We start from the raw sequence: 14,249 nt of genomic DNA, 5'->3' as shown, positions 1-14,249 counted from the left end.
ATGCAAAACACTTCTATTTGTTGTATATGCATGTACATATATGTGTTACAAATACAAAACTGATAGGATATTATTTAACATATATTCACACTCATAATGTGCATATATGTACATAATGAAAATGAGTGCTTGATTTATATGTATGTATACACACACATACACATATTGCATACTTTCATTTTTTAAAATTTTACTTTAAGTTCTGGGATACATGTGCTGAACATGCAGGTTTGTTACATAGGTATACTTGTGCCATGGTAATTTGCTGCACCCATCAACCCGTCATCTAGGTTTTAAGCTCCACATGCATTAGCTATTTGTCCTAATGCTCTCCCTCCCCTTTCCCCCCACCCACCTACAGACCCCAGTGTGTGATGTTCCTCTCCCTGTGTCAACATGTTCTCATTGTTCAGCAGCCACTTATGAGTGAGAACATGCAGTGTTTGGTTTTCTGTTCCTTTGTTAGTTTGCTGAGGATGATGGTTTCCAGCTCCATCCATATCCCTGCAAAGGACGTGAACTCATCCTTTTTTATGGCTGTGTAGTATTCCATGGTGAACATGTGCCACATTTTCTTCATCCAGTGTATCATTGATGGGCATTATGTTGGTTCCAAGTCTTTGCTATTGTAAATAGTGCCATGATAAACATATGTGTACATGTGTCTTTAGAGTAGAATGATTTATAATCCTTTGGTATATACCCAGTAATGGGATTGCTGGGTCAAATGGTATTTCTGGTTTTATATCCTTGAGGAATCACCACATTGTATTCCACAATGGTTGAACTATTTTACAAGCCCACCAACAGTGTAAAAGTGTTCCTATTTCTCTGCATCTTCTCCAGCATCTGCTGTTTCCAGAATTTTTAATGATCACCATTCAAACTGGTGTGAGATGGTATGTCATTGTGGTTTTGATTTGCATTTCTCTAGTGACCAGTGATAATGAGCTTTTTTCATATGTTTATTGGCCACATACATGTCTTCTTTTGAGGAGTGTCTGTTCATATCCTTTGCCCACTTTTTGATGGGGTTGTTTGTTTTTTTTTCTTGTAAATTTGTTTAAGTTCCTTCTAGATTCTGGATATTAGACCTTTGTCAGATGGATAGATTGCAAAAATTTTCTCATATTTTGTAGGTTGCCTGTTCACTCTTGTGATAGTTTATTTTACTGAGCAGAAGCTCTTTAGTTTGATTAGATTCCATCTGTCAATTTTGGCTGTTGTTTCAAGTGCTGTTGGTGTTTTAGTCATGAAGTCTTTGCCCACACCTATGTCCTGAATCATATTGCCTAGGTTTTCTTCTAGGGTTTTTATAGTTTTAGGTTTTACATTTATGTTTTTAATCCACCTTGAGTTAATTCTTTTATAAGGTATAATGAAGGGGTCCAGTTTCTCTTTTCTGCATATGGCTAGCCAGTTTTCCCAGCGCCATTTATTACATAGGGAATCCTTTCCCCATTGCTTGCTTTTGTCAGGTTTGTTGAAGATCAGGTTGTTGTAGATGTGTGGTGTTATTTCTGAGACCTCTATTCTGTTTCATTTGTCTATATATCTGTTTTGATATTAGCACCATGCTGTTTTGGTTACTTTAGCTTTGTAATATAGTTTGAAGTCAGGCAGCGTCATGCCTCCAGCTTTGTTCTTTTTGCTTAGGTTAGCCTTGGCTCCACAGGCTCTTTTTTGCTTCCATATGAAATTTAACATAGTTTTTTTCTAGTTCTGTGAAGAAAGTCAATGGTAGCTTGATGGGAATAGCATTGAATCTATAAATTACTTTGGGCAATATGGCCATTTTCATGATATTGGGTCTTCCTATCCATGAGGATGGAATGTTTCTCTATGTGTTTGTGTCCTGTCATTTCCTTGAGCTCTGGTTTGTAGTTCTCCTTGAAGAGGTCCTTCACATCCCTTGTAGGTTGTATTCCTAGGTATTTTGTTTTCTTTATAGCAATTGTGAATGGGAGTTTACTAATGATTTGGCTCTCTGCTTGTCTGTTATTGGTATATAAGAAAGATTGTGATTTTTGCACATTAATTTTATATCCTGAGACTTTGCCAAAGTTGCTTATCAGGTTAAGGAATTTTTGGGCTGAGGTGGTGGCATTTTGTAAATATACAATCATGTCATCTGCAGACAGAGACAATTTGATTTCCTCTCTTCCTATTTGCATGCTTTTATTTCTTTCTCTTACTCGGTTGCCCTGGCCAGAACTTCCAATACTATGTTGATAAGAGTGGGGAGAGAGGGCATCCTTCTCTTGGGTCAGTTTTCAAAGGGAATGCTTCCAGCTTTTGGCCATTTAGCATGATATTAGCTATGCATTTGTCATAAATAGCTCTTATTTTTGTGAGATATGTTCCATCAATACCTAGTTTATTGAGAGTTTTTAGTATGAGGGGTGTTGAATTTTATTGAAGGCCTTTTCTGCATCTATTGAGATAATCATGTGGTTTTTGTCATTGGTTCTGTTTATGTGATGGATTATGTTTATTGATTTGCATATGTTGAACCAGCCTTGCATGCCAGGCATGAAGCCAACTTGATTGTGGTGGATAAGCTTTTTGATGTGCTGCTGGATTCTCTTGCCAGTATTTTATTCAGGATTTTCGCATCGATGTTCATCAGTGATATTGGCCTGAAATTTTCTTTTTCTATTGGGTCTCTGCCAGGTTTTGGAATCAGAGTGATGCTGGCCTCATAAAATGCGTTAGGGAGGAGTCCTTCTTTTTCTATTGTTCAGAATAGTTTCAGAAGGAATGGCACCAGCTCCTCTTTGTACCTCTGGTAGAACTCGGCTGTGAATACATCTGGTCCTGGGCTTTTTTTGGTTGGTAGGCTAGTAATTACTGAGTCAATTTCAGAACTTGTTATTGGTCTATTCAGGGATTTGACTTCTTCCTGGTTTAGTCTTGGGAGGGTGTATGTGTCCAGGAATTTATCCATTTCTTCTAGATTTTCTAGTTTATTTGTGTAGAGGTGTTTACAGTATTCTCTAATAATAGTTTGTATTTCTGTGGGATCAGTGGTGACATCCCCTTTATCGTTTTTTAATGTGTCTATTTGATCTTTCTCTCTTTTCTTCTTTGTTAGTCTGGCTACCGGTCTATCTATTTTGTTAACCTTTTCAAAAAACCCACTCCTAGATTCATTGATTTTTTTTTGAAGGTTTTTTTGTGTTTCTCTCCCATTCGGTTCTGCTGTGATCTTAGTTATTTCTTGTCTTATACTAGGTTTTTAATGTGTTTTCCATTGCTTCTTTTGATTGTGATGTTAGGGTGTCTATTTTAGATCTTTCCCACTTTCTAATGTGGACATTTAATGCTGTAAATTTCCCTCTAAACACTGTTTAACCTGTATCCCAGTGATTCTGGTATGTTGTGTCTTTGTTCTCATTGGTTTCAAAGAACTTATTTATTTCTGCCTTAATTTTGCTATTTACCCAGCAGTCATTCAGAAGCAGGTTGTTCAGTTTCCATGTAGTTGTGCAGTTTTGAGTGAGTTTCTTAATTCTAAGTTCTAATTTTATTACACTGTGGTTTGAGAGATTGTTTGTTATGATTTTCATTCTTTTGCATTTGCTGAGGAGTGTTTTACTTCCAATTATGTGGTTGATTTTAGAATAAGTGCTATGTGGTAATGAGAAGAATGTGTATTCTGTTGATTTGGGGTGGAGGGTTCTGTAGGTATCTATTAGGTCCACTTGGACCAGAGCTGAGTTCAAGTCTGAATATCCTTGTTAATTTCCTTTCTTGTTGATCTGTCTAATATTGATAGTGGGTTGTGAAAGTTTCCCACTATTATTGTGTGGGAGTCTAAGTCTCCTTGTGGGTCTCTAGGAACTCGTTTTATGAATCCTGGTGCTCCTGTATTTGGCATATATATATATTTAGGATAGTTAGCTCTTCTTGTTGCATTGATCCCTTTACTACTATGTAATGCCCTTCTTTGTCCTTTTTTATCCTTGTTGGTTTAAAGTCTGTTTTATTAGAGACTAGGATTGCAACTCCTGCTTTTTTTTTCTTTCTTTCCATTTGCTTGGTAAATATTCCTCCATCCCTTTATTTTGAGCCTATGTGTGTCCTTGCAAGTGAGATGTGTCTCCTGAATACAGCACACCTGTGGGTATTGACTCTTTATCCAATTTGCCAGTGTATGTCTTTTAATTGGGGCATTTAGCTCATTTATATTTACAGTTAATATTGTTATGTGTCAATTTGATCCTGTCATCATGATGCTAGCTGGTTATTCTGCACATTAGTTGAAGCAGTTTCTTCCTAGTTTCATTGGTTTTTATATTTTGGTGTGTTTTTGCAGTGGCTGGTACTGGTTTTTCCTTTCCATGTTTAGTGCTTCCTTTAGGAGCTCTTGGAAGGCAGGTCTGATGGTGACTAAATCTTTCAGCATCTGCTTGTCTGTAAAGGATTTTATTTCTCATTCACTTATGAAGCTTAGTTTGGCTGCTTATGAAATTCCATATGTACAGCATGGAAACGAGTGCATGTGATACACACACACACACACACGCACACACATTGCATACTTTCATTTTTGTGTCTGTTTCTTTTCTGATTTTATCAGCAGCCAACTAAAGAAAATAGAAAAAAAAATTGGTAATTCGATCTTTCATGTTCTGCATCTTCCAGCTTCACAACTTATAGTTTTCTATTTTTATTGTTCTTGTGATCAGAATCAAAAAGTATACAATAGAATCAGAATCAGGTCAGAATCAACAAAAATACTATAATGTTTGTACATGCTTTCAATGCAGTTTGTCTCTGCAAAGGGTGTGTGTGTTTCTATGCAAATGTGCGTGTACACAAGTGTGTAAATAAGTGTTTTATTCATGATGGAGAAAGGCTGGTCAAAATGATTCTAAATGAGATAGCACCACTGCAGCAGATAATTAGGTCTCTAGCAATAAAACAAGTCATTAAACATGTTTCTAAGCATCTACTCAGTATCTGGCACAATGTTAAGTAGTGTAAATATAATCATTAGCAAAATTCAGCTTCTACCCTCAATGGTATATGTGTAGAACAAATTGGTAAAGCTGGAGTACATTTCAGGACCAAAAACAGTTTCTGTGTAGTTCCCACTTCATCAAGACCATGTTGTATACCTCTCATACACTTAAGCCATAGGGAAGCAATTATTCCATCCATCCTTTTACAGGGTAGTGGTGAGGAAGAAGAGCTGACTGTCATGCTTGAATTCACATAATTTCATAATTAAATAATTTCATGTTACATAATCTCGATAAACCTAAAATCCAATATATGATAAAGATAGTGTTTCAAATCAGTGGATAAGTGATAAACAGTTCATAAAATGGTGTTGAGATAATTGGCTATATGTATTTTATAGTTGCACAAAGGTATAATATGTCATTAATAAATATTAATTCCATAGTGGATGTCAAATACACTTTTTCAAAATATAAAGAAAAAAACCATAGACAAATATCACTTGCAACATTACGGTTAAAATTAAATATCCAAACATAGCCCTAACCAGTAACAGAAAATTTAAAAAAAAATTTATGGATTGGAATTTGTTAAAATATAAAACTTTTCTTTTTCAGAGGATACCATGAATATGTGTAAAAAGCAAATATCAAATCAGCAACAAGTGCTTGCAATTCACTTGACATATTTAAAATATGAGTAGTTCCAACAAATCATAAATAAATGATTAGTAGTCCAATAAAAAAAAGACAAAGTACATTGACAGGAAACTGTATGAAACTCATGAACACTTAATGTATTAGATTCTCTATTGTTAAACAAAATGCAAAAACAATAGAGAACATTATTAATATGGAGTTAATATTCAACAAAATTATTTTATCCATGTTATAAGTAAATATATACATCCAAAAACCCTTGTTTTCTCTGAAAGTTGTCACTTATGAGTCTATTTTGAAAATGTTTAAAGAACAGTAATTAATTAACTTTAATAAATAGGTACTCCTATTGAGGGAAAACAGACATTTCCATAATTTTTCTTCTGTTTCTAATCTAGTAGATGGTAGGAAAATAATGACAATTGCATGTTCATACCTGGAGAATATGCATTCCATTTCTTTTAAACTTTTGCATTCTCAAAGCTATATTGATACCTCAAAGCATACCCTTTGCTGTTGAAAACAGCCTTTCAAGTATAAAGACACACACATCACTTTCCTTAAATCTTATATAGGGCAAGGGCCTAGATGCCTATCAGAAAATGTATTTCAAGAATGCTTTTTTAGTAGTTCCTGTGGCCTTATCTTATAGAGGAAGGTTTTTTTTTTAAACATACACACAGTATTTGATGCACATTTTTATTGGAAAGAGCTTTTATTTCCTTAAATGTTTTGTTGTCTAAGTGTGAAAAGTATCCTGCAGTGGAATTTAGTGGCACAGATGCTTATTGTGATAGATGAGATGAACTTGCTTCCCTAAGCATGCATGGGCATGAAATGCATCTGGCTTCTGTACATAAAAGTCAGTTATGTTCCCAAATGTGTCTCTGCATTTACACAGACGTTTAGGGGCAGACACCCTACTGTTCCCTCAAAAGGCGGCTCTGCTTAATTATGAAGTTCAAGTTAGACCAGAAGTTGGAAAATAGTAAATTCCACATTGCAGACAGAGCCTGAGCAGGTGATGTCACCACTGCATTCTAAGGTGGCAAGTCCTCAGAGAAGTCACTTATCACCTTACCATGGAGAAAAATAACCGTGTCCAGAACACAAGAGGATGCTTTAAGGTAGCGTACAATCAAGTGTGAAAACCTGTGCAATACATACCAGGTGAAATCCAGTTCAGAGGCTCAGGAAAACAAACAAATGAGGATATGCTTTAAAAAATAGGACTTAATATAAACAGTAGTGAGAGTAAAACTATTGCTAAGCACATAGGAAACATAAACCAGGCTTTCAGGAAGGAGTTTGGCACATGTGTGCACTGGTAGGAGGTGTAATGTGCAGAAATCCGGCCTTTTGTGGCATAGCAACTAAAGTTCCTTTTCTATTGTCCAGGCAACCTTAAATATTCCTTTATGCAGTACTATTTTAAAAAGGCCATCTACTGTGCACAATGTGTTAGCATCAAGGACATGAAATTTATCTGGAATATACCAAAGCTTTAATCAATAGACTAGGACCAAAGCTTTTAAAAACAGGTTTTTTTAGATAAATCATTATAAGTTATTATTTCCTCACCATAGGTAAGGCATGATACATAATTTTACTTTTTCTCAGTCACTTAGTGTGTAGGTAGAATAATGACCCTTAGCAGGATGACCTTTTGAATGTGTTGTTAGGCAGCATGGGAGCATTATGGTTAGAGGTGGAATTAAGATTGCTAATCACCTGACCTTAAACTGGAGCGATTATCTTGAATTATCTAGATGGGCCCACTGTAGTCACAAAGAACCTTCAGACAGGAAGGCGGAGAGACCAGGGTGAGCAGAAGAGCTTGGGGAAACTGGAGCCGAGGCTGAAGTGATGTGCTGTGTCCAAGATGTGCAGAGGCCAAGAGCTCAGGGATACATGTGACCCCTCAAACCTGGTGAATTCTCTCCTGGAATCTCCAGACAAAATATAGACTTGATGATAACTTGATTTTAGCACACTAAGACCCATTTTGGACTTCTGACCCTCAGAAGTATAAAGAAAAAAATGTGTTGTTTTAATCCTCTGAGTTTATGTTAATTTACTGTAGCAGCAGTGAGAAACTAACACAGTAAGACGGCTTTTATTTTTATGTGATGTATAGAATTAAATTGGATATGCTAGGAAATATTGGAAATTTATTTATTTATTTTTTTGTCTGAGCTGGAGTCTGGCTCTGTCGCCCAGGCTGGAGTGCAGGGGCGCGATCTCGGCTCACTGCAAGCTCCGCCTCCCGGGTTCCCGCCATTCTCCTGCCTCAGCCTCCCGAGTAGCTGGGACTACAGGCGCCGCCACCACGCCGGCTAATTTTCTGTATTTTTAGTAGAGACGGAATTTCACCGTGGTCTCGATCTCCTGACCTCGTGATCCGCCTGCCTCGGCCTCCCAAAGTGCTGGGATTACAAGCGTGAGCCACCGCGCCCAGCCGGGAATTTATTTTCTTAATATAGTTCTTCATATTAGAATAATGAGAACCATCGAGCAATGAAGTGTTGTATTTTGTGAAGGATGATTATATAAACAGTACGAAGGTTAAAAACCGGGCGGGGCCGGCTGGGCACAATGGCTCGTTCATGTAATCGCAGCACTTTGGGAGGCCGGGGCAGGTGGATCTCTTGAGCCCAGGAGTCTCAGATCAGCCTGGGCAACATGTGAAACCCCATCTCCACAAAAATACAAAAACCAGGCAGACGTGGTGGCGGCGCCTGTGGTCCCAGCCACTCAGGAGGCTGCGGTGGAAGGATCGGAGCCCGGCAGGTGCAGGCTGCGGTGGACTGTGATTATGCCACTGAGCTCCAGTCTGGGTGACAGAGTGAGACCCTGTCTCCATTAAATAAATAGATAAATAAATATATATATAAGTAAAAGCGGAGGGTGTCTTTTGAAGGCTATTAAAGTCGTCTAAGTGTCCTCTGATTATATGAGGCTGGGATGGTGCATGGAAGGTTGTGTTGAATAACCTGATACTGTCTCTGAAACTATAGAAGCATTAGTAATTTTAGCCTGAGAGTGCTATAATCTGGGAAAATTTGGTCCAATACTTCCAGGGAGGGTTGAAGTTTTGAGATAGCTGGAGTTATTTCAGTTGAAGACCAGAATATGAGGCAACTGGATACTCAATTATAATTCAATTTCTACTCTTTATATTAGGTAGAAATGGGTAACATGTGGGACACTATGTTAAAAGTAATGCAGCCATAGTGTAGTGGTAGAAGCAGATGAAAAGTACTACAATAGTCGTATAGATGAGGTACTGGAAAGAAGCAGAGTTGAGAAATTGGAGATAAATGTCAGTTTTCCAGAGCCATGGGATGAAAACCAAACAGGATTACAACAGATTCAATTCACTCAAGATGTCTAACTTGGTATTAGGTCAGAAAACTAAATTTGCCGTATTTTCTTAAAAGTACCCAAAAATGTTCCTTTTGATAAAACACGTGTAGTGCACCTTCGGATTTGATTTTTCTTTATGTTCTGTAAACTGCTCACAGTAAAACAAAAAAAGTCTGACAAATATGATGGTCCTTAAATCTTGTAGGAGTATGATGCTTCTCCAAAGAATAGAGGTTTTGCTGGGAAGGCCCTAAGCAAGGAATCAAATTTCCTTTTGCAAGAAATAAAATTCTCAGAAGTTCCCTGCACCTTGGAAAGCCTCTGGTTGAAATTAATAGCACAACGTTATTTATTTAAATTTTAACTTTTAAGTTCAGGGGTACAAGTGTAGGTTTGTTACAGAGGTAAGCTTGTGCCATGGGGTTGGTTGTACAGTTTATTTCATCACCCAGGTATTAAGCCTAATTTCCATTAGTTGTTTTTCCTGATCCTCATAGCAAATATTACCCCCATAAAGTTTTATGGTTACTTTTTTCTTATGTTCTGATTAATGCCATTAGATTCACAAATTGAAATTATTTTTCAGTACTTTAATTCTGTCTAGAAGGTTTAAAAAATGTTTCCGAATTTCCTAAGTCTTCTTTCTTTGTTAGTCTTCTGAAAAGCTATATTCAATAGAATTCATGTGCTTAGGTACAGTTTCACTAAAAGCGTATCTTCAACATTTGACCTGTTTAAAAGTTCTTAAGGTGTTAAGGAACATTAGGTATCAGAGTTTATGGCGTTTGATTAATCTGAATAAATCTTGGCATCAAATTGAATTCAGCAAAAGTAACAGTGATAAATCAGAGAGCAATATTTGAAATGTCTCCATGAAACATTTTAAAACAATTTTTAAGTTCACTAATTTGAGTCATTACACTTGGCCCTAATATAGTAGATTTTAAGTGAAGCTCAGTCGAACCTGGCAGATATCATATAGAAACTTTTAATAGTCATAACAATTCCTGTACCTCATTTGGAAAAAGATTATTTCCAGAGCATCAGTGCTTTGACCAGAAAGGCATTTATTATTCTGTAACACTTTTCTTGAGAAATTAGCATGATTCCTCATTTGAGTACGCTCTCTCAGATAAGATTCTAATATTAGGGTGTGAATAAAACTTCAGGGCATTGAAAGCAGCTGGAAGATAGACAATAGGGCGATCATCCTCTCTTGTCATTCTCTATCAAGGTCCTCTTTAATTATTGGCCTAAACAGCTATAACTTTATGGTGAAAACAAACCGCTTGGATATAGTGTTAAAGGTTGAAATAATGAATTATACATAAATCTATTTAGTTCAGTTATATTCTGTTGAATTGGGAGAACATCGAATTTTTAAATTTCTCTGCATTTCTTGAAGTTAGGAATAAAAGCTGGGGTGGGGTCTCCTGAAATAATGAGGTCTAGAATAATTTCTGTTGTTAAATTTACTTTTTAGCAGGATAAGTCTACTAAAATCAATATGAATGGAACCTTCAATGTACCACTGAAGATAATTAATCTTTGAGAGGTTGAGTAACCATTACAAAGTAATTTACCTAATTAGCAACTAAACCAACCAATTTTTAGATTTCTTAACTTTAAGACTATTGCTCACATAGTCACGTAAAGTATATCTTCCACATAGTCACAGGCAATCACAAGCTAACACGAGCAGTTAGCACAAAATATATGTTCCACACAGAATGCAGAACAAAAAAAGGCACTTTAAAAATCCTTTTCCCTTTTCCAAATTCATATTTAAAAAGTTTCTTGTGGAATTTCCCAAATGCCAGCATGGCCACATATAATACAGATTGATACTGAGACCTCTAATGAGAAACAGTTAGAATTATGCTAAACAAGGAACATTCTATATTGATTTAACAAATTCTCCTCTTTCCACTTATAGTTTCTCATAAAATGTAACATGTTTGTCTCGTGTGGAGTCTGTATAGAAAAAGTGTGATAACTGAAGATATAGATACACAGGTGTATGTGTGTCTGTGTGTTCCTGTGTATTATAGCCTTTCTTTAATGGTTTTCTCTTTGTTTATATATATATATATATACTTTAAGTTCTAGGACACATGTGCACAACGTGCAGGTTTGTTACATATGTATACATGTGCCATGTTGGTGTGCTGCACCCAGTAACTCATCATTTACATTAGGTATATCTCCAAATGCTGTCCCTCCCCCTCACCCCACCCCATGACAGGCCCAGGAGTGCGATGTTCCCCTTCCTGGGTCCATGTGTTCTCATTGTTCAATTCACACCTATGAGTGAGAACATGCAGTGTTTGGTTTTTTTTGTCCTTGTGATAGTTTGCTGAAGATTATGGTTTCCAGCTTCATCCATGTGTCTACAAAGGACATGAACTCATCCTGTTTTATGGCTGCATAGTATTCCATGGTGTACATGTGCCACATTTTCTTAATCCAGTCTATCATTGTTGGACGTTTGGGCTGGTTCCAATTCTTTGCTATTGTGAATAGTGCCGCAATAAACATACGTGTGCATGTGTCTTTATAGCAGCATGATTTATAATCCTTTGGGTATATATACATATATATATATATATATAAACTATATATATATATTTTTGGGACGGAGTTTCGCTCTGTCACCCAGATGGAGTGCGGTGGCGTGATCTCGGCTCACTGCAAGCTCCGCCTCCCGGGTTCACAACATTCTCCTGCCTCAGCCTCCAGAGTAGCTGGGACTACAGGTGCCCGCCACCATGCCCAGCTAATTTTTTGCATTTTTAGTACAGACGGGGTTTCACCGTGTTAGCCAGGATGGTCTCGATCTCCTGACCTCATGATCCACCCTCCTCGGCCTCCCAAAGTGCTGGGATTACAGGCATGAGCCACCGCGCCTGGTCTCTATTTAAGTTAGCTCTGTCCAGGGCAAACCAGCATTTCAAAGATACAATCTGTTTTTGCAAAAAGCAGGTATACACCTATCCATTGTGCAGACATTATGTCTACTTATTTCTCTCTAAATAGATCTTTCATTTTAACAAGTACTTCACCTTCACAAAATTTAGTTGAGTCAGTGAACTCATATGCAGATGCTATATCTTGGCCAGATTATCAAGAATTAAGCCTCACAGATAGGCTGTTTCCATTTCCTTTCACAAAGTTTATCAGTCCTGGGTTACTTCTTGATTTCTTGCCAGTGGCATATAATGATGACTCAGCCAAGTCAGTTCCCAGAGTTGGACTCTTTTTTTTCTTATACATAGGAAACTTCTTTTCCAAGAATACTTGTTCCAGTTGCTCACAATCTTCATAGTTGATGATTATAGAATGATCTATGTACTTTCAATGTACCTTCAAAAATGAGATCTGCAGCTGGATAAGACGTGTGTGTGTGTATGTGTGTGTGTGTGTGTGTGTGTGTCTTAGTAGACTTAAACCGTTCATTGAATAAGAAGCCTAGTTGATAGTGTAAGGAGAGAGTTAGAAGAACAGGGAATTATTTGGTTTAAGGAATTGTGAAGAAAGGTGCTATGCCATTAAAATTTTTCTTTACTTTTGTGTTAAATCTTAATTTTGTGCAGAATTTACTAAGCTGCAGGAAACTGTCAAAATTGACTCTTGCTAAGTTCCATATTGCTTCGTAATTATCTTAAAACAAAAGTTGGTTGATACCAAAGTACAATTGTTCCTCTAGCTTTCATAAATTGAGACAGGTCTTTTTCTCACCCTCCACATACCTATGGCTGGAAGCCGAGGTGGTTGTTCTTGGTTCTCATTAAAACTTCTAGACTGTTAATTTCTCCGCTCCCTTCAAATTAGACTGTTCCTTTGAAACTCAAACCCCTTGGAAATATCAGCCATGCCCCTTTGGTATTACCATCATCAACAGACCTCCCTCCTGGGCACTCTTGTCTTTATTTATTTATTTTTTTTTGAGATGGAGTCTTGCTCTGTCACCCATGCTGGAGTGTAATGGTGTGATCTCGGCTCACTGCAACCTCCTCCTCCCAGTTTCAAGTGATTCTCCTGCTCAGCTTCCTGAGTAACTGGGATTACAGGTGCATACCACCACACCCAGCTAATTTTTGTATTTTTGGTAGAGACGGGGTTTCGCCATGTTGGCCAGGCTGGTCTCGAACTCCTGACCTCAGGTGATCTGCCTGCCTCAGCCCCCCAAAGTGCTGGGATTACAGGCATTAGCCACTGCACCTGGCGTCTTGTCATTTATTTAAGGCTTTAGATCTTTTGCTCAATATCATCTTCAGGCAAGTTCAGCCATCATTTTAGTGGCTCAGCTTTCACGTGAAAGGACCAGTACAAACCTCGGTTCCCCGTTTTTTGACATCTTTATTTACATTACTTTTTTTCTTTCCTCCACTTTATTGTCATCAAATCTGAAACATTTTCTACAAGGGTATGTACCACCAGGATCTAGATGCAAATATTCTGCCTCCTGGACATCACTCCTTGCCAGCTCATTGGCCCAGATGTCCTCATTCCTACAACCCTTCATTTTCACTGAGACTCTCCTTAGGACACAGCTGCTGCTGCTCCCTCAAGATCCATCCGTACTCTCTTGCTTTCAGTTTCCACGTTTTCCTCCTCAAATGCCATAGTTCATTTTTAGCATTCCCTTGCAACTACCCTGAGCTTCATTTTCCCACAATTTATTTGTTTCTGTTTCTCTTCCCAAATTTTAAATATTGATGTTTCTAAGGGTTCTGTCCTAATTGCTCTTCTTTTCTCTCCACACACATACTCTCTCTAAGCTCTAAACACTACTAAACAGCTCATAAGTTCCAGTCTTAGAGTTTGGCCCAGACCTTTATTCTGGGAGTTGATGATTTACATGACAATAGCACTCGAATAATTCAGAGGTAACATGTCCTGGTTTCCCACATGTCAGTAAGTGGCACTGCCAGCCATGCTAGACGCTTATAAGTCATTTTTGGCCCTTCCTTAATATTCTGACAATATCCAATTCAACATTCATTTAAAAAATATTTTGGTTCCAAATACATCTGTAATTTCCTCCACCTATTTTGATTTCCAATGTCCCCAGCCTAGCCAGAGCCACATATTTTCTTACCTACGCTTATTTTCTTAGGTCATCCTTAGTCAACCTACTTGAATTCTTAGTCTCCTACACCCTGTTAGCTACAGAGAAACCAAAGTGATCTCTTAACATGTCTTTCGGTTTCCAACTCTCCCACTTTTCTGGTGTACTTGGACTAAGATTTATCT

The sequence above is a fragment of the Symphalangus syndactylus genome, chromosome 5 (genome assembly GCF_028878055.3).
Source record: "Symphalangus syndactylus isolate Jambi chromosome 5, NHGRI_mSymSyn1-v2.1_pri, whole genome shotgun sequence".
NCBI classification, from domain to species: Eukaryota; Metazoa; Chordata; class Mammalia; order Primates; family Hylobatidae; genus Symphalangus; species Symphalangus syndactylus.
Note: the sequence above shows the minus strand (reverse complement) of the source record.